The sequence below is a fragment of the Lactuca serriola genome, chromosome 4 (assembly GCF_051521515.1).
Source record: "Lactuca serriola cultivar US96UC23 chromosome 4, Lser_US96UC23_V15, whole genome shotgun sequence".
Taxonomy (NCBI): Eukaryota; Viridiplantae; Streptophyta; class Magnoliopsida; order Asterales; family Asteraceae; genus Lactuca; species Lactuca serriola.
The window spans coordinates 67,760,192-67,780,611 of record NC_136411.1 but is presented as its reverse complement, the minus strand read 5'-3'; the positions used below and the strand labels follow the sequence as shown (position 1 = coordinate 67,780,611).

Sequence of the window (20,420 nt, the reverse complement as noted above, 5' to 3'; positions counted from 1 at the left end):
TTTTCTGATTTCAGACCAACATGTATAACATTTACTGATTTCACATACCTAAAATCTGATTTTATACACACATTAGTTCATATTAAAATCACCCATTAGTTTATATAGAGAAAATCATATTTTATACATAAATATCAACAAATTTTATGCACGCCCTTTAAACCATTTCAATCCAAATAGAATGAAATCAGTAATTTCATTAGACATTAACTTTTTTGTGATTTAAAAAAAAAAAAAGCAAAAAAAAAAGGTAGAATTCATTACCTGCTGTGGTGGTCGTCGCCGACGCTGTGGAGGTTGTTGCTGGTCGGAGATGCTAGGAGCAAAACTCGCCGGTGGGAGATGTTGAGGAAGAGCCGACTGATCAATGGAACTATTTGTTCGAGCGTGTTTCTTTTTAGGTCTCCAGGGGAAGACGAGGGCAAATAAGGAAAAAAGGGTTGTGAGCTTTTTCTTTTCCAGTCAGCCAATATTTTTAGGCTTACCGAGTAAGTCGTTTGGGTCAGCATGACTGGCCGAATCAACTACAATATGCATCTATCAAACAACCAGACTGTTGACCGAGTCAACAGTAAGCACTGACCAGACCCGATAAATTCAAATCAAACAACCCCTTAGTTATATTCTTTTATTCTCTATTCACATAAAGTACTCAACCCTTGTAACCCTTAAATATTATTTTATTGAGATTAATATAGTATTCTTCAAAATGTGTTTTTTATTTTTCGATTTTAGGTGTTCCACTATAAGTCGGGTGTTTGTATGATTTTTTTGTTTGTTTTTTGAATATTAGAATTTCTTTCTAAATTGCTTAAAATTTGGAATTGCTTGAAAATAAATGGTTTTATTCTAATATCGATGATACTATATTATTGTATTACATCTATATCCAAACACATCATTTCACTAAGCCGTTTGGCTTACATACGTATCTTCATATATTGAAAATCATAAATTTCAAATATAAACTAAATGGCTTTTTGTCTACCCGTATTAAGGTGTTGAAAAATTATCTATTTTCTAGTTGAAGGATTAAGTTCTGTGATAAAAATTAATAATTTAGAAATAAGATTTAGAGGCACGTTAACGACTTTAACGTTCAAAAAAAATAATAAATTAAACATCATCATAATTTCATTACTTCGGCTACACTATGAATTATATAGGCCCCAAATTATTTTACTTTCCGGTGGAAGTTGGGGGGCTTTTGGCGGGAGAGTGTTAGTGAAGCTACGTAGCCACTAGCTAACTAGCCTTACACGAAGTGATAAACTTTACCAAAATCACTTGCAGAGATTGCAAAATGTGGAACCATCCGTAATTTTTTCGATAAATTCTTAGTAAGCTTATTAAACTCAAGCCGATTCTTCTCACCGAAATCGTTTACAGCCCCTCAATCAGGTAATTCTTTTGGTAAATAATTTTACTTTCAGTTTATTATTTCAATCTCGCTTGCCTGCTTGATTACTTGATTATACAGAGTGTTTAATTGTTTATATTTATGCCACGATTCAGTACCCGTTCATAACTTTTCTTCAAGTAATGATATTTCTGCGTCTGTAATTGAGTAAGTAATTCAGAGTTGAAATGTTGATTGATTTCTTGAAGTATGTTACTATACAAATTCATGGTTTTGGTTTTCTAATTTTATTTTATTTTTTTAAATTGTTGGGCAAAATTGGGTATTTTGATCCTTCTGACACGTGGGCTATTGGCTATTGGCTAAGTGTAGGAATGACTAAGACAACGAGTGTGACTACAAAATGGAGCCATGATAATGCATCTAGCAGTAACACGTTCAAGACTCGTGACAAAACTAGTGTGGCACCATGGTCAGAGCTTAACCTTGATGTGTTGTTTTTAGTTATGATGCGACTGGGAGTCATTGATTTTATTGCATTTAGTGGAGTTTGCAAGTCATGGAGGTCATTTGCACTTTGTAACAAAAAGAGGTTTATGTCATCCAGACGACCCATGTTGGTATGGATCCCTAAGTATCCTTATACGAAAGTGCTACTTAGAGGATTTTGAGGGGAACTATTTCAAAACCCTCCTTCCCCATTGTGTTGACATTGGTATGAACTTGTGGTTACATGGTCTTTTACGGGGAGAAAACCGTGACTTTTGGCTTATAAATCCTTTCACAAGAAATGAACTTCACTTCCCGGCTTTCCCAGGTTCACCGGGTAAGGCTATTCTTGTCTTTTCACCTTCGATACCTGGGTCTGGGTTGGTGCTTGTTGTGTTAAATCGATCCAGCTATAGAATATGGTTTTCACTAGAGGGTAAAGGAGCATGGAATCATGTCTCTTCTGTTAACCACTTTCTTGATCTACACGCTTTCAAGGGGAAGATATATACCCTAAACTCCGATGGGAGTTTATATGAACTGAGGTTCAATCCAAAGCCCAAATTGACTCTACTAGAAATCAAGAATTTGGGGGAGTCGTGTATCTTTCATCGGGAGTTTGTAAGTTCGGGTGAAAATCTTTATGTTATACAATACATTTCCGAAGATTTGTTCCAAGTTCAGGAACTAGATTTTGGCGAAATGAAATGGGTGTCGACAGAAGAAAAGACAACAGGAGAATATGCTTTCTTTCTAAGCGTATGGAATCATCATGGTGTTGCAATTAAACCAGGGTCATGGGCTGTTGACCCTGGGTCAGAATTCAAGAGTTATGATTGCTTCTGTGACTCTACCCATGAAACTCAGAAAGGGAGGTTTTTTAAAACACGCATGTGGTACTTCCCCCCATCTTTGTTTGGATGTTGATCTTGTTAACGAGTGATCATACACTTGTTAATTACCACACTCTCATCTTTTCGTATGTTGAATATTTTCAAGACTTGTATCTTGCAACTATCTTTTCTTTTGCTTCATTATCATCTACATGCATCTCCCTTTTATGTTTTTTGTGTGGATTAAGAACTTGCAAAATTCATATATCCGAGGAGGTTAATCCACATGACATATTTCACCCTCCATTTTGTGAAGATCTAATAATGAATGTAATTAAATATGTGTGGTACACTTGATGCAACATGATGTGTCATTCTGCCTTGCTCGAGTCTGAGTGGGCTTAAAGATTGCCAACCCTTTATATATTTTGAAAATATTGAGCAAGGTAAGCATGAAATATGTCCAATAATTTTACAGACATAAGTATAACATGGTTATGGTCAATCAAGTGCTGATAAAGGTCATTACTAAACATGCAAATATTTAATATTTTAACGTTACTCATTGTAGATGTCGCATTAATTTATTTGTGCCTTTGATTTAATACAACAATTAGCCAATAATAAGTTAGAAGAATGGTCCCTTAGTCTTACCAAATACTACAATATTGGTCCCTCAGAATGAAAGTTTCTCAAAGAAGTGGCTAAGTTTGATTTCTGTTTCAGAAATGGTCCCTCCATAAACAATGTTTCAGTCTTTCTGTTAAACACCCACATGTGTAATGCTCATGAGGGTATTGTTTTTTTTTTTGGGTAAATTACACCATTAGTCCCTCGTGTGCATGCCAAAAAGCGTGTTTAGTCCCTATTTTCAAAAATTAACTCGGACCGTCCCTCGTATCGTTAAAAGGTGCACGTTACGTCCCTCGCAGACGTAAAATGACTATCTTGCCCTTTTTTTTTCTTTTTCATTTATTTTTTAATTGTTTATAACTTATCTATTATTTTTTTATAATCATTATTTTTAGAAAAGGAAACATCCCTTAAAAAGGAGTTCAAACCCTTTTGGCCATCAACCACCTCGAACTGCAGTCACTTCCGGCTACCATCCACCTCCGGCCACCCTTGACCTCCGACCACCATCCACCGCCACCGGTAACCACCGCTTCTCTCTCTCTCTCTCTCTCTCTCTCTCTCTCTCTCTCTCTCTCTCTCTCTTATCCCATCCTTAAACTCCGACACCTACCCTCCCCGTTCATTATTGCCATTCACAATCACCAACATCCATCATAATCGACCATCAGGACCATCACCTACCCTACCATATCTACTAATCTTCAACTGATCAGACTTGTAACCCAAAAGAAAGAAAAAAAAAGAAATTTGAAGAGGAATCTATGATTGAGAGATATAGGGTCGAAGGTTGGGGGACATAAAACCATACTCCTATGATCAATTAAGAGGAGGTGCAGGTGAAACCTACACTGTTCATCGCCTTCTCCACCTTACACCTGAAATCATCCAACCACCACGCTTACATTGACATCAACTTCAAATGTGGAGCTCGCTGGTCTCTATATCACAGTCACGATGGAGGCAGAGATCGATCTCTATAAATATGTCGAAATGCATAGAGCTTTATGACATCTATCGAAACCCTAGCCGACGCCGATGGCAGGGTACATGTGACGAAGCCCTAGCTGAGGGATATCGGAGATCGAAGACTGAATCACAGATGGAGGCATCGATTTTAGACAATTCAAAACCACTTATGTCGGAAAAGATGGTGGCTGGAGTGTGATGTGTGTAAAACGGCGATGCATTCCATGAATGTGGTCGGAGTGTAAAACGACGGTGGTATCCACTGACGGTGGCTTAAAGGGCATTAGGGTTTTTGAAGAGTTTGGAGAAGAGAGACAATAAAGGGAAGGTACGGTGGGTGGAGAGATGTGATTGGGTATGAAGTGGGACCACATGTTTTTTTTTCTTTCTTAATTAATAATAATGATAATAACATAAAATTAATTGGAAAATATAAACATAAAGGGCATTATGGTCATTTCAGATATGGAAAGGACTAATATTGCAACAAAAATGTGTATAAGGGACGAAGCGTGCAAGTTTTAGACAAATGAGGGACGATCCGAGTTAATTTTTGAAAATAGGGACTAAACGCGCTTTTCAGCACCTGCACGAGGGACGATTGGTGTAATTTACCCTTTTTTTTTCTCTCGTCTCTCTCTAATTAATTATCTGTAACCGTTTTCAATTCTAATTGTGGATTTTATCTTTAGATAACAAAGTAGCCTCATGTACATTGCACATGGGAGTGTTTAACAAGTGGTTGAAATGCTGTTGTGGACAACTTTGAAACAAAAACTAAATTTAGGAAATCTCTAGGAAACTTTTATTTTTGAGGACCATTCTTGCAATTTTTTTGTAACGCTTAGGGACCATTTTTGTAATTTACTTAGACTAATTACGTTTGTATTATAATACAACAATTTTTGGTTTTTATTGCGTATACAGATTGCGGTCGATGTAGAATCTTTCTTGCTTTTACATAATATATTTTAGAATCAAAAGGTTTGTAGCTTGGCGGTATTGGGTATTGGTGAAAAGGTATTCATTAGCAATATGCTTAGGCTCAACTCCCCCATTTGGGACAAACCGAAAGATATAGTCTATGAGTATAATAGAGGGTGTGTTGGACATTTTATATAAACATAATATATTTACTAAATTGCCTAAAATGGTCTCTATAATTGTCATCATTGTGATGTGTACATTGAAAATTAAGTATTTGTTGATATTGTGAAAAGCCTTTCATGTGATTTGTCCCCTTGATGATAATTCACTTCGAGAGCATATCTATTTAAGAAATCGTTGAACAATGTACATTGATTTAATATATTAATGTCATTGTTCAATTTGACAATCAAAAAACGCACGTCAAGTCCTTTACTTGAGAAGCAAAAGCTTCCAACATGATTGTTGACACACAGCACTATGATCACCTTAAGTGAATTGCCATTGCCAATCAATGGGACAACTTTTCCGAGCACAATCAATATTAAAACTCAAATGTGTCAAACTTAATTTAGATAACAAAATAAACCCGTCAAAAAAATTTGATTAACCAAATTCAAACAAGCTACAAACAAAAATATTTAGGTCTTATGATAAAAAAATTTTAAATGAATTAATAATCATATTTAAACTATCAGAATATCTTTAACACAAATATCAAAACTTCTCTTTTTGTTATTTTTAGGGTTTTTGCTTTTTTACATCTATTTTCTCCTACTTCCACATTATATAATCTTATTATTAGACAATTTAAAGATTATAGTTATTGTAGTTACAAGACCTTATAAAGTAAGATAATTACATGTATAATAGAACTTACTATGATTATGCTTGAATTTTATTGGCAAACACTAACCCTCGTGCCCTTGGATATTTGTCGTGGAGTTTGAACTTGTTAGGTAGTTTCCATTAACTGTTTTCCCTACATATATGAAAGGAAGTGTGTTTAATTTATGCAGGATTGTAAGCAGCTCCACTCATCACTGTTTAGGGTGTCCACTCAAAAATAATAAGGATGTCCATTTAAACAATTGAATATAACCTCTAATTCTTCATTTAAATCAAGGAGTTGACACCCTTGATAAAAGAGTGAGATCTCCTTGAGCACAATGCATACAATAAATACTACGTAGCATATGTGAAGACCCACAATGTTCTTTATATGCAAATAAACTAATAAATTATACGCTTAATGTCCTCAACATTTTGGTATTATCGTGCACATGGTGCTAAATATTTCAAACTGCTCCCTACCTATGGTAATTGTCAAACATCAACAATGTTTTTTTTTTCTAGTTATGGTGAAAGACAATTATTTCCAGCGACATCTTCCTTTGTGTTGAAATAATCAACATGGTTGGGTAACGAGCCCACAATTCTGATGAATAGTTTGTGTTTAATTAATTAAAAACATACGTCTAAGGATGTTCGGTGGGAAGGCATGTTGGTCGGAAAAGTAATCTGAAACAAAACGGTTGTGTCCCTCTTGACGACCTCAAGAAATTATATCTATTTCCCTTGATCGCTTATTAGAACTTTATGAATCATCTCGAGCTTTTTTATCCGCGAGCATCTAAAAAACTTTTAACGAGTGTCATCTTCATTGATGATAAACTTATTTATTTGTACTCGATGGCGTCGTTGTACATAGTTTGAAGAAAAAAACCGAAAACGATAAAATATCATATCATCATTTTAAATTTAATGTATAAAATATTCTGAATTAAAATGAAACGTAAAAATAAATGATTCTTATTAATCCAAAAACCAAAAACTCACTGATGTCCGCTCCGAAGCCAAGTTAACGTGAAAATTAAATAGGGTGGGGTCCAATTCCATATATGTTGGGCCCATTGGGGCCTATTATGGAATATGGATACTGGATTCATATTACCAAATTATCAGGCTGCAGAAGATATTGTCGTATGATTCAACAAAATTACTCACAAGATTGCCATAATTACAGAAGCAACAGTATTCTTGGAGTCTACTTCTACCAATTTCTTAAACTTTTAAACTCAAGTCGATCCTTCTATCAAAGTCCTCTACCGCCGTTAATCAGGTAATTCTTTTGTCAAAACAATTTTAGTTTCGGTTTCGTTATTTCAGTTTTGGTTAGTCGATTACCTGATTATCTAGGTTTTAATGTTTTTATCTTCTCCGATTCATTACTCGTATAACTCTTCTTGAAGTAATGGATTTTTCTGCTTTTGTAATTGGGTTATAACTCATATGATGATATGGAAGATTATCTTTATCATAATATGCACATATACAGTGATTTTTCAATAAGTTTTTGGATTATCTAGGGTTTGTTTGAGTTTGGTATTTTTGTTTTCATATAAGGTTTTGATTTCAAGAAACATGGCCATAGGCAAAAGTATGACTAGAAACCAGAGCCATGTTGATGCATCATATTGGTCAGAACTTAACCATGATGTGTTGCTTTTAGTTATGATGCAACTGAGAGTTGTTGATTTTATTGCATTCAGTGAAGTTTGTAAGTCATGGAGGTCATTTGCACACTCTAACAAGAAGATGTTTATGGCATCTAAATTGCCTCTGTTGGTGTGGATCCCTGATGATCGTTATACGAAAGAGTGTTACCTAGAGGACTTTAAAGGAAGAAGATTCAAAACCCTCCTTCCCAATTTTGGTGGTAGGAAGTGTGTTGGATTAACTTGTGGTTACTTGATCTTTTATGGGTAGAAACCCCATGACTTTTGGCTTCTGAATCCTATCACAAAGCATGGATTTAAGGCTATTCTTGTCTTTTCACCTTCAATAATCAATAACCGGGTCTGGGTTGGTGTTTGTTGTTATAAATAGATACCAAATCCAAAATAATGGTATATGGTTTTCCATAGCGGGTATAGGAGCATGGGGTCATGTCTCCTCTGCTTTCCGTATCATTGATTTACATGCTTTCAAGGGGAAAATATATGCCCTAAGGCCTGGTGGGTGTTTATATGAAATGAGACTCAGTCCAAAACCCAAGTTGACTAAACTAGAAGTCAAGAATTTTTGGATTCCACAGATCTTTCATCAGGAGTTTATAAGTTCGGGTGAAAACCTTTATGTGATTGACAGCTGTCACTATCCGTACATGGTTTATGAAGTAGATTTTGGCGAAATGAAATGGGTTTCGAGAGAAGAAAAGACAATAGGAGAATATGCTTTTATAATTCTAAGCGTATGTAATCGTCATGGTGTTGCAATTAAACCAGAGTCAGAGTCAGATATCATGGCCTGTTGACCCTCGGTCAGAATTCAAGAGTTATGGTTGCTTCCGTGACTCTGCCGATGAAACTCAAAAAGACAGGTTTTTTAAAACACGCATGTGGTACTTCCCCCATCTTTGTTTGGATGTTGATCTTGTTAATGAGTGATCATACACTCTTGTTAATTACCACACTCTTAAGTCTTATCTTTTCGTATGTTGAATATTTTCAGGACTTATATCTTGCAACTATCGAGTCATGATCAAAGTAAAGGGGTATCTTGAAAAAAAAATCATTTAAGGTTTTGGAAAAAAAAAACAAAGCAAACTATGGTTAAGTTCTCTCATGTGCTTACATGTTAGGGTATTTTGGTCTTTTTACGTAGCCGTTAATACATGTCTGTAACTGCAACATATAAGTAGTTAGATTACCTTAACATGCAAACTCTTTCGTAACCTGCAAGAAGTTCATGACTTAACATGCAAATATATGTAGTTAGATTACCTTCGGTTTTCAGTTTAATAAGAGTTGAATATAAGATGCAAATAAGTGTAAGGTTTTGAGACCATATATTGTCTCAGTTCAAATATACCAAGACTGTTGTGATACTAATTAACCAAGGATAAGTAGTTGTTACATCGGATGGAGGAAAGAGGGAGGGACTTAATGGGGGAAAATACCAAATTAGTCCTCATGTGCAGGGCAGATGAGGGCTCTTGACAGTATCAACCAAATGGAGTGAAGAGAGAAGGACCAAAGCTGCTAATTTAGATTGAAATAGGTAACATTTTGCAACAATCGCCTCTGCATCAAATGTGTTATATTCAACAAACCCAGGGACCAAACATTTAATTTACCTATTTTATCTAATATATCCTCTAACACTTTAAAAATAACATGATAAACGTTTTCTCATTGACGTATCAGTTATGTGATTTCCCTAAACCTCTTACAATAACGTAATTTATATAACTATCGTCATGACATATTTAACCCTCCATTCTGTGAAGATTTAAAAATGAATCCAATTAAATATGTCAATCTGCCTTGATCGGGTCTAAGTGAGCTTAAATGTTGCCAATCCCTGAGTTAGAAAGTAGAAACTTCAATATTATATATTTCCAAAAATTTAAGCATCGTAAATGTAACCAGGTCTTAACAAGAAATATTTTCATTAACTTTGACTTAAGTATAACATGATAATGAAGAGTTGCACATTGAGCCCAAGTTCCTTTTTTTTTTCTACTGGTCTCAAACCGGTACTAGACCGATGAATCCCAAGTCGGTCCAGATCAAATTTTTCTCTTCTTTAACCAGTCTCATTTAAAGTTGTTAGCCGTGACCATGAGTTCCGACCGAGCTTTAAAAGGAAAAGACCAAATCATTGTGTTCTTGCCAAAAAGTTGAAGACACCATCGAGATATTAATATAATTTTGGATAATAATATCATATTACTATTAATAATTTTGAGGATTTATATATATATAAAAAAAATACTAAATATATGTATATGAGATTAGCCACATAGGACAGATGGTTCACTTATCCATTTGTTTGCTGTAAAGTCGCACAAAAAAAGTTTATTACCCAATATAACAAGTCATTTACAAGTTTAAGTACCTAGAGTCCTAGACTACTAAAATAAAGATAAATAACCATTTAAAACAAAATCAAATAATTTTTTGAGCCTGAATGACATTAACATTTAATCAGTTAATTTATAATTTGTTATTTTTAATTTAAATTATAAATAGTTTAGTTTAATTTATGATTATTTTAGTTTAATTAGTTCACTTTACTTAGCATTAGTCATTTGCATAATTGAATTATTAGCTCCAATTGTAATGCTAGTAACGGATAACCAAGAGAGTCGTATGTAGAATAGTTACTACTATTAGTTTAGTTGTTGGATATTTAAACTAGTAGGTGCGGACAACTAGTTAAGGGGTGTTATTACAACTAAAAATTGTCACCTCACATGTCATGTCGTTGTGGTGTTATAACATCAAATGGAGGAAATTGACAACTAGTTATAACATCTTTAACTTTCTATGTCATCATTTCTTTTTTTCTTTTTTTCGATTTAATTTTTATTTTTTAAACAAAATTAATTAATTAATTAAAACATGTTATTTTAATAAAACCTATTTTTTTAATTAGAGATAACATTTAAAAAACATTCCGAAAACATAACATTTAAAAAAAATTACATTTTGCCCTTAATTTATTCGTTTTCATTTCCATCATACATAAAATCAACCAAATCCTTTCGAAGTTGTCTGTCTTTTTGTGCGCCTTGAATATCTACGACCCTATGAAAATATTTTGCTGTCTCGGGTTGAAATTGTATGTTTGGGCTCCGAAGCCGAATACTCCGCAATGTTTTGTCATTTATCTTCAACCATCATGCTATTCATTATGATACATGCATACATGCATAGTGGGTGTTTGAGATAGCTTTTAAAAAAAGCTTATTAGCTTTTTAGTTTTTTAAAAAGCTAATAAGCTAAAAAAGTGTTTGTCTATTTAAAAAACGTTTTTTAAAACAACTTTTTGGATAGGAAAAGTAAAGCTTTCAAAAAGCTGGAAAATCCTAGCTTTTTAGCTTTTTAACCATTTTACTCCTGAAAAAGTAGCTTTTCGCATGCAAACACTTTTTAAAACCAGTTTTTCCTAAAAGTCATAAGCTAATAAGCACTTTTCTTAAAAATCATTTTTGCCATAAAAAAGCTAACCCAAACATACTTATAATATCTTGTAGAACGTCTAACTGATATGGTCGTACTGCATGTTCAACTATGTGTCATTTCGACTTCAGAACTCCAAGCACGTTCCACATCCTTACATGCTCTTTTTTATTTTCTCTTGGTGTTACTAGGTGTCGAAACACCTTCATGAATGTGGAATATGTTGGATATATTCCATCCGGGTAATACCCAAACTTATACTCATTTTCATTCACTGTGAAAGGAGCATATTGTGCCTTTCCTAACAAAATATCGTCGAAAATTGGTGACTGATCAAGAACGTTCACGTCGTTATTCGAACGCGCAACGCTGAAAAAAGCATGCCAAATCCATAAATCTTAGGACGCAACAGCCTCTAATACCAACGAAGGCGTTCCATGATGACCACTTACATACTGACCTTTCCACGCCACGTGACAATTTCTCCAGTTCCATTGTGTGCAATCAATGCTTCCTAGCATAGCCGGAAAACCATGTTTTTCTTTGTGCGCCGCATATAGTTGTTGTATATCATTCAATGAAGGTTTGCGTAAATAAACGTCACCGAAGGTTTCGACAACACCTTTCGCCAATCTATACAAACTTTCTCATGCAGTTCTATCAGACATTCTCATATAGTCGTCAATCGAATCAGGCGACTCTCTCATTGCCATAAGCTTAATTGCAGCAACTCATTTTTGCGACCCTGTGAATCCTCGTTTACATCTAGCGTCATATCTCATTTGGAAAAAATTCATACCTAAATGATTGTGCCATTCTTCACGATCTTTATTTAACGTTGCATGCCTGATTATTAAAGGAGTTGTATCTGGTTGTATTAGCATGTTTGTGCAATAATCGTACATCATAGTGACAAACATATCATCATCATCATCACTATCATCGAACCGATTCATTTTTTTGTGGAATGTTTTGAAAGTATAGGTAAGGATATTTTTTTGGAATGTTTTGAGAGAAAAGTGGTGATTTATATGAAATAGAGAGGAAAGTGGTGATTTTATAGATAAAGTTTTTTTTAAAGAATATTACCGTTTGTCAACGGTAAAATGAATAAATTGAAAAAATCGAAACGTGTTATCGTCTGTTGCCACCATAACAAAGCACCACATAACCCCCCCCCCCCCAGGGGGGGGGGAGGGGGGTGTTCCCCCCGTGGTAACGTCGTTGAGGTGCTGCCATGTCGGCAATGACGCCCCTCCACGGGCCCATACCGACTAGTCTTAAAGGATCATATCTTCTGGATGTTTTGTCTCACCGCCCTGTGTAAGTGATTAAGCTAATACAATTTACTAATTATAAATTAAACTAAACCATTAAAAAGAATAGTTGCAAGTCAAACTAAACTAATTTAGGTTTAGTTGATTAATAATAATTTAGTTTACTTTAAAATTATTATGTTTCATGTAAAAAATATCAATGTTAAGCCTACTCAAATACAAGTAGGTAATGATGGACAAATTTGGTGTTAAGATAATATTACGGTACACTAATTATCTATGATAATAATATAGTACACTAATTATTTATGTAACCAATCAATTATGCAAGGTCTTTTCATGGACATAGATAGAATTAGATGTTAGTTTATGAGTAGATTAGATTTGTCGGTTTAAAAAAAACTAAAATTTGATATAATGAAAAATGACTAATATTATAAAAGCCCTAAATTTCTAACGCGTAATTGGAAAAAGCCATAATATTTTTTTATTGCTATGACTACAACTTTCTCGTAAAATTATCGTTCTATCACACTTAATGAGTTTCATGGTTAACTTGGTTAATTTTTTTGCAAAATCAGCCCTAAAAAGTTCAAATTTGGTCCCTGAGGTTTGCAAAAAATTACACCACATGGGTTTTTAACATTCTTTTTCATTTTTTGTATATTTTATTTATTTTCGGGTTTTCTTATAAATACATATATACATTTTTTATTTTCTTTTTTATATATATTTTATTTAATTTCATTTTTTTAACTTTATTTTTCAACAATTTGATTTTTTTTACCTTTTGTTTTCTATTTTTTTAGTGTATATATAGAGTATATTAGATTTTTTTTTAGTTTTTTTCATTTTTCTTTTCATATTATATTTTTAACATTTTTATCTTTTTATTTATTTATTATTTTTTTTTTTTTTGTATTTTTAACTTTTTATTGACCTTTTTTAAAAAATGTAAAATGTATTAATATATTAGAGTATATTAAAATTTTGATAATTTATTGTTTTTGTAATTTTTTTATTTTTATTTAAGTAAATAAAATAGTTGTGTTTATATTTGTAGTTTCGGCCCAACTTATTTTCTTTTTATTCTTTTTTTCTTTAATGCTATTATATTTATGTTACGAAAAAAAAATTAGAAAAAAAAAATTGTTTATTGAGAATTTGTTTTGCAATGTGTTATATAACTTGCAAACTAAATCATATTTTTATATATGATATCAATAATTTAAATTCAAAATAATATTTTACAATTTGATAATAGATTAAAAGAAAGAAAAAAAATAAATAATAGTCGGTCTCTATAAAAAAACTTGTTATAGTAATTTAAATTGAATTCAAGTTTTTGAATCTAAATAAATAAAAACATTAGAAAAAACATAAATAACTAATATATATATATATATATATATATATATATATATATATATATATATATATATATATATATATATATATATATATATATATAGAAAACAAAAGGTATAAAGATAAAAAAAAAAGTTCAAATTGTTGAAAATAAAGATAAAAAAATGAAAATATATAAAATATATATAAAAAAGAAATAAAAAATGGATATATATTTATTAAAAAAACCTAAAAATAAATAAAATATACAAAAAACGAAAAATAATGTTAAAAAAACCATGTTGTGTGATTTTTGCAAACCTCAGGGACCAAATTTGAACTTTTTAAGACTGATTTTGCAAAAAAGTTAACCAAGTTAACCTTAAAACTCGTTAAGTAAGCTAGAATGATGATTCTGCGAGAAAGTTGTGGCCATAACAATAATAAAAAAAAATATTATGGTTTTTTCCACTTACTAGTTAAAAATTTAGGGATTTTATAATATTAGTCCAATAAAAAAAATTAAGCGAATTCATAGTGATTTAAAAAAGTTTTTTTCTAGCTTTTTGGGTAGAGTCTCGTTAACCGTTAATATTGAGACCGCTTCAAATGACAACGCTCAATCATTTATTTGCACAAAAGTTCATTGGATTGGTCACACAATATGGTTAATGCAAAAATGAGTTCTTGTATTTGAAAATTTTGCTCACCCTCACTACACAGGGACCATTTAGCCGTTAAGTAAGGGGCAATTTTGTCATTTCATTACACAGGGACCATTTATGAGGTTTTTAATTACTTTTTTTTTAAAATAAATAAATATATAATATTTAATATGCAAGCGGTCTCTCTCTCTCTCTCCCTCTCTCTCTCTCCCCTATAACCGATGGAACAAAAAAACCCAACACCCTCCTGTGCCTTCACCCTTTTACATGTTGACTAGCCAAAGACCAAGCCTTCTCTTCTTCATCTCGGTGGTACCAACTCGAGCATAAACAACACCACCACAACTCTCCCTCCCTCTAACTTCTTCCCTCCTGAGGACAACCCAAACCTCCAACACCACCGGGCACCTTCATCACCTTCATCTATATTGTGTTCATCTTCTTTATATTCATGTTTTAAAGCTTATGGTACATCTAGGAAACAATATACAGATGGTCAAGATCCAAACAGTAGTGAGACTCCACTTTACCGGCAACCAGGTGAGCTTCTACCCAATTCTTTTCCATACTCATCTAATCGGGATCTCGACCACCTAGTACCTTTGTAAAACTTCATCAGATAGAGGGAACACCAATAACTTCTAGAGAACCCATATTGCAAATGTAGATTTAAGTATATGGAAGCAAAATAGAAAAGTGAAAGAGCAATGGGACCTCCGTCAAATCTTGAAGCGATGAATGCATACCCATAAAATCTCTCAACCTCCAAATCAGTCTCGATCTCCTCCACCTGCAAATTGATCTTGTTGAGCAGAAATGGTGCCACAGTGGGTTGACGAGAGAGAGAGAGAGAGAGAGAGTGTATGTGTGTGTGTGTGAGAGAGAGGGAGAGATAGACAGGGGGAGCAGCCTAGATACAGTCGTTGCTTCACCATGGTTGTCGGTGGTGCTTATCTGGTTCCTAGCCAATGTTCTTCACGGCTGAAGCACATATCTGTGAAGATCAAAATTAAGTCACAAACCGATGGTGCTTGATGTGGTTCGGGTTCTGATTTTCCTATAGGCTATCTTCTCCGACGATGCTCTTTACTTTCATGCTTCACCTTCGTCGCATTTTCGTGATCTTCTTTTGGGTAGAGAATTAAGTGCAGGGAGATAAGAGAACGAGAGAGAGAGAGAGAGAGAGAGGGGAGGGAGGATGGGTGGGACCCCTTGCATATTAAATATTATATATTTATTTATTTTTTAAAAAGTAATTAAAAACCTCATAAATGGTCCCTGTGTAGTGAAATGACAAAATTACCCCCGACTTAACGGCTAAATGGTAACGGAGTTAGCCGGAAGGACCAAATGTTAAAAGTTTTGAAACCACAGGGACGATCCGTGAGGTTTTTTGAACTTAGGGACTAAACTTGATATTTTCGAAAACCACAAGGACCATTTTTGAAGTTTTGTCTTATTTAAAAGATAAAAGTATTTTCTATAACGCCTGGCAATGCTAGTAATAATAATAATAACACATTAAATAGAGTGACTCTATGGGCCTAGCCAGTATAGGGCAAAAGTGAGATAATATATTGTTGTTTATATCGATTAAACTCCATTTTAAATTATTTTATTGATGTAAGACAACATCGTTTGCAACTTAAATAAAAAATTTAGTTAAAATTCCTATATAGTTACATTTTGTAATCATTTGAAGAATTTTGCAAATCATTCATATTTTGTATATTATTTGGCATACCCTAAAATAAAATGTTGATTATTGAAACAAGCTTTGAATCCAATATGAAAAAAATATAAAGGATGTTGTTGTTGTTGTCATATTGCAACTTGGCTTTACAAAATGGGTCAGGGGCTGTTTGATGCACCTTCCAATTGGGTTTAATGCTTGGACTCGGTCAGAAATCTCCAGTCTGTGCGTTTGTTTTCCTGCGACATCCTTGGGCTCGGTCTAAAATGTTGATTCAGTTCCCATTTTTCTACTGATTCGGTCCAAAGGAAAAACATGGCTAACTGGGGAGGAATGAAGAAAAAGACATGTTTTGCCCTCTAATGGCGACGCTCCTTCACCTCTCCTTGACGATGAATATTCTTCCTTCATTCATCCTTTTCCTGCGATGGATGAAGGATACTTTTTTTAATCTTCATAATTTTGTTTTATAACCATCAAAATCGAAACATATCCCTTAGTACAATTGATCCTAATTGATTTCTCCAATCATTTCATCATCTCCAAGCCAAGGTATGCTATATTTATATTTTGATCTTTGTAATTAGTTTTTTTTTTTTTTTTTTTTTTTTTTTTTTGTAATTTGTCTTCAATTGTATCAGTGCTCTTGTGATTCAATTATATCAGTTATTGATTGGTTGAATGAGAAATTTGAATAAGCTATGACCAGGAATGATGTAAAAGCTATCAAAACGGTTAATTCATTGAATAAACATGTTTCTTTTACTGAAATTGTTTGTTACTTTGATGTAATTTCTATGAATTGGAATGCTAGTAAACTATTTGATGTCTTGATTTAACGAGATTACAATTAAACAAGCTACTGCAAGTGACTCAACGGTATGTTAAATGTGATTTGATAATGAAATTTTAAGTGGAAAAAATAAAAATCAATGTTTTCGATGGATTTTGTTTGTTGTTTACAAATATGGATGGATTTTGTTGGTCTTAAATTGCTGGAAGCCTTGTGTTAGAGATCAACAGCTTTTACTTTTCTTGGAAGAACATTTTTAATAAGGGGCAAAATAGTCTTTATTGGAGATTTTATTTTATCTCTTGCAACCTCAATCTTTTTCCTGAGATGGACATTTTTCAAATATAGAAAGTCAAAATTAATGAAACAAGAAGGAGAAGAGTTTTAATACTAGTAATAATTTGTCTGATGTACAATCTTTTTCCTAGCCTAGGCATGAATATGATGGGATAACATGAAAAAAAGAGTTAGGAAAAAATTATATATTTATAAGTTTTTTAGTAGAGATGGTGATAAATACTAGCAATAATTTAGTAATATGTGTTGTACAATTAATTACATTATCAGAGCCATTGACAAAGTGAGCAAAATAGGATTAAGTTATCAAAACTTAATTATTACATAGTTATGTTAGTTTTTTATTTTTCAAAAATTGAGCTTTTAAGGTACTAAAAGCTTTGCTATTTTTTGAACTTTCTAATATGATATGATGTTTGGGACTTTGGGTTACCGAAGAGGAATGTACATGTAAACTAACAAATGAAATACATATAACGGCTAGGGTTTCATATTATTATCAAAGAGAAGTACAAATACAATGAAAAGGAAAGACATAATATATAGACAAGCTAATTAGGGTTTCCTAGCGAAAAGGCCCAATCATCAAACTCAATACAAAATAAAAACCAAAATATTATTAGGCTAACATCCCCCTTCAAACTCACAATGCAACGGCAATAAGCATTGAGAGTTTGTCAGACAGAAAATGGAATCGATGAGCAGTCAACGGCTTCGTAATAATATTAGCAATCTGCAAAGAGGAAGGAACATAAGGAAGGGAGATAGTGCCCTTCTGGAGATGATGACGTGTGAAATGACAATCAATCTCAATGTGCTTTGTGCGCTCATGAAACACTGAATTCTTGGAAATCATTATCGCACTCTCGTTATCACAATACAAAGGGGTAGGCTGAGAGATGTGAACGCCCATATCTGCAAGAAGCCATCTCAACCAAACAATCTCACAAGTGGCGATAGCCATGGCTCGATACTCAGATTCTGTAGAAGATCGAGAAACAACATCTTGTTTCTTGCTTTTCCATGATATCAATGAATCTCCAAGAAAAACACAATACCCAGTAGTGGACTTACGATCATAAATATCACTATCCCAATTTACATCACTATAGGCACGCAACTCAAGAGAGGGTGAAGAAGGAAACATAAGAGTGCGGAACTGAGTACCAAGTAAATATCTCAAAATACGAAGAACAGCTCCCCAATGAACAGTAGTAGGAGCAATGACAAACTGGCTAACCACATGAACTGCATGAGCAATATCCGGTCTAGTGACAGTCATATAAACCAAACTCCCAACAATGGTATGATAAAGACTTGGATCTGATAATGGGACACCATTGGTTGGAGAGTACTTTGCATTACTCTCTATAGGCGTATCAACTGTTCAATTATCCGTGAGTCGTGCACGTTCAAACAAATCTGAAATATACTTCGTTTGAGATAAAAGATAACCCTTTGGAGATTGAGCAACTTAAATCCCCAAGAAATAACGAAGTAATCCCAAGTCTTTCATAGCAAAACGGTGAGCCAAATCACGCTTTAAAGACTCTATACCATCATGATCATCACCAGTAATAATCATGTCATCGACATACAAGGAAAGAATAATCCGACCTGCATTTGTACATCGAATAAGTAGAGCCAAATCATGGTTACTTGGTTGAAAACCAAGAGAAGTAATCACCGTAGAAAATTTCTCAAACCAAGCACGAGGGGCTTGTTTGAGGCCATATATAGTCTTCCGAAGTCGACAAACTTCACCTGGTCGGTGAGCAATACCAGGGGGAGGAGACAAGTATACTTCTTCATGAAGATCACCATTCAATAAAGCATTCTTGACATCCATTTGATAAATCTTCCATTGACGAATGGAAGAAACTGCAATCAAGGTGCGAACAGTCGTCATTTTTGCAACAGGAGCAAACGTCTCCTCATAATCCATACCATACTTTTGCGCGTACCCTTTCGCAACAAGTCTGGCTTTATAACGCTCAACGGATCCATCAGACTTTGTTTTGATTTTATAAACCCAACGACAACCAATCGTGTGTTTTCCAGGTGGAAGCGGAACCAGATCCCATGTATGAGTCTGATAAAGAGCTACAAGTTCCTCAGCCATAGCGGTCTGCCAAAGGGGATCAGAAATGGCCTCTTTATAGGATGTTGGCTCAGAGAGACGATGTACATTAGCAATAAAAGTGGAAAAAGCCAGTGAGTAAGAGAAATTGACAAATTCAGGAAGCTTTGTGGACTTCTTATTACGATAAGGTCTCGATGAAGGGGGGGGGGGGGTCTTGATGATTTGTAGGCAGAGGATCAACGATAGGTGTTGGATCAACCACATGTGGTGGATCAGCAGCAAGTGGTGGATCAGTGACATGTGGTGGATCATCAATGTCAATGCTAAACGGATCAATAGTATAGAGCTCCTCTCGGGTTGCATCATGTGACTGAACAGGAATGTTATAGAATGGAATATGCTCCAAAAAGGTGACATTGTGAGATACATACAGTTTCTGATTTGAAGGATCATAGCACCGATAACCTTTCTGACCAATACCATATCCCAGAAAAACACAAAGAGCTGATTTTGAAGAAAACTTATCTCTCTCTACATGAGGCTTCAAGACAAAACATGTACACCCAAACACTCGTAATGAAGAATAATCTGGGAGTTGTCCAAACAACATTTCATAAGGAGACTTCCCCGAAGTGTACGCAGTAGGAATGCGATTAATAACATAAGTAGCGGTATGAAAAACTTCTCCCCAAAACATATTGGGAACTTGAGCAGAGAGTAGTAAGGATCTAGCAGTTTCTAGGAGATGTCGATGTTTTCTTTCTGCAACACCATTCCGCTGAGGAGTGTCTGTACAAGATGATTGATGTATAGTGCCATCAGATGCCAATAATTGTTTAAAATCATTAGAGGTAAATTCTCCTCCCAGATCACACCGAAAACATTTTATGATATCAGAGTGTTGAGTCTTGACAATAGCTCTGAATTCACTATATATGGAGAAAAAGTCAGACCTGCGCTTCATAAAATAAACCCACGTATAACGAGTGTAATCATCAATGAATGAAACATAATAGTTAGCTCCTGACTTGGAGGTTATCGGAGAGGGACCCCACACATCAGAATGCACGATATCAAAGGGAGCA

General features: G+C 34.0%; 1 long non-coding RNA gene across 2 annotated transcripts; it reads left to right on the top strand.

Annotated features, from left to right (window-relative positions):
- Nucleotides 1-7,083: 7,083 nt before the first annotated feature.
- Nucleotides 7,084-9,041, top strand: LOC145101802 (uncharacterized). 2 transcript variants are annotated; one of them, XR_013705830.1, is made up of 2 exons: nt 7,084-7,333; nt 8,725-9,041. It is a non-coding gene; the product is annotated as an uncharacterized LOC145101802 (long non-coding RNA). The 2 variants fall into 2 exon arrangements; XR_013705829.1 differs by lacking the exon at nt 8,725-9,041 and adding an exon at nt 7,764-8,685.
- Nucleotides 9,042-20,420: the final 11,379 nt, after the last annotated feature.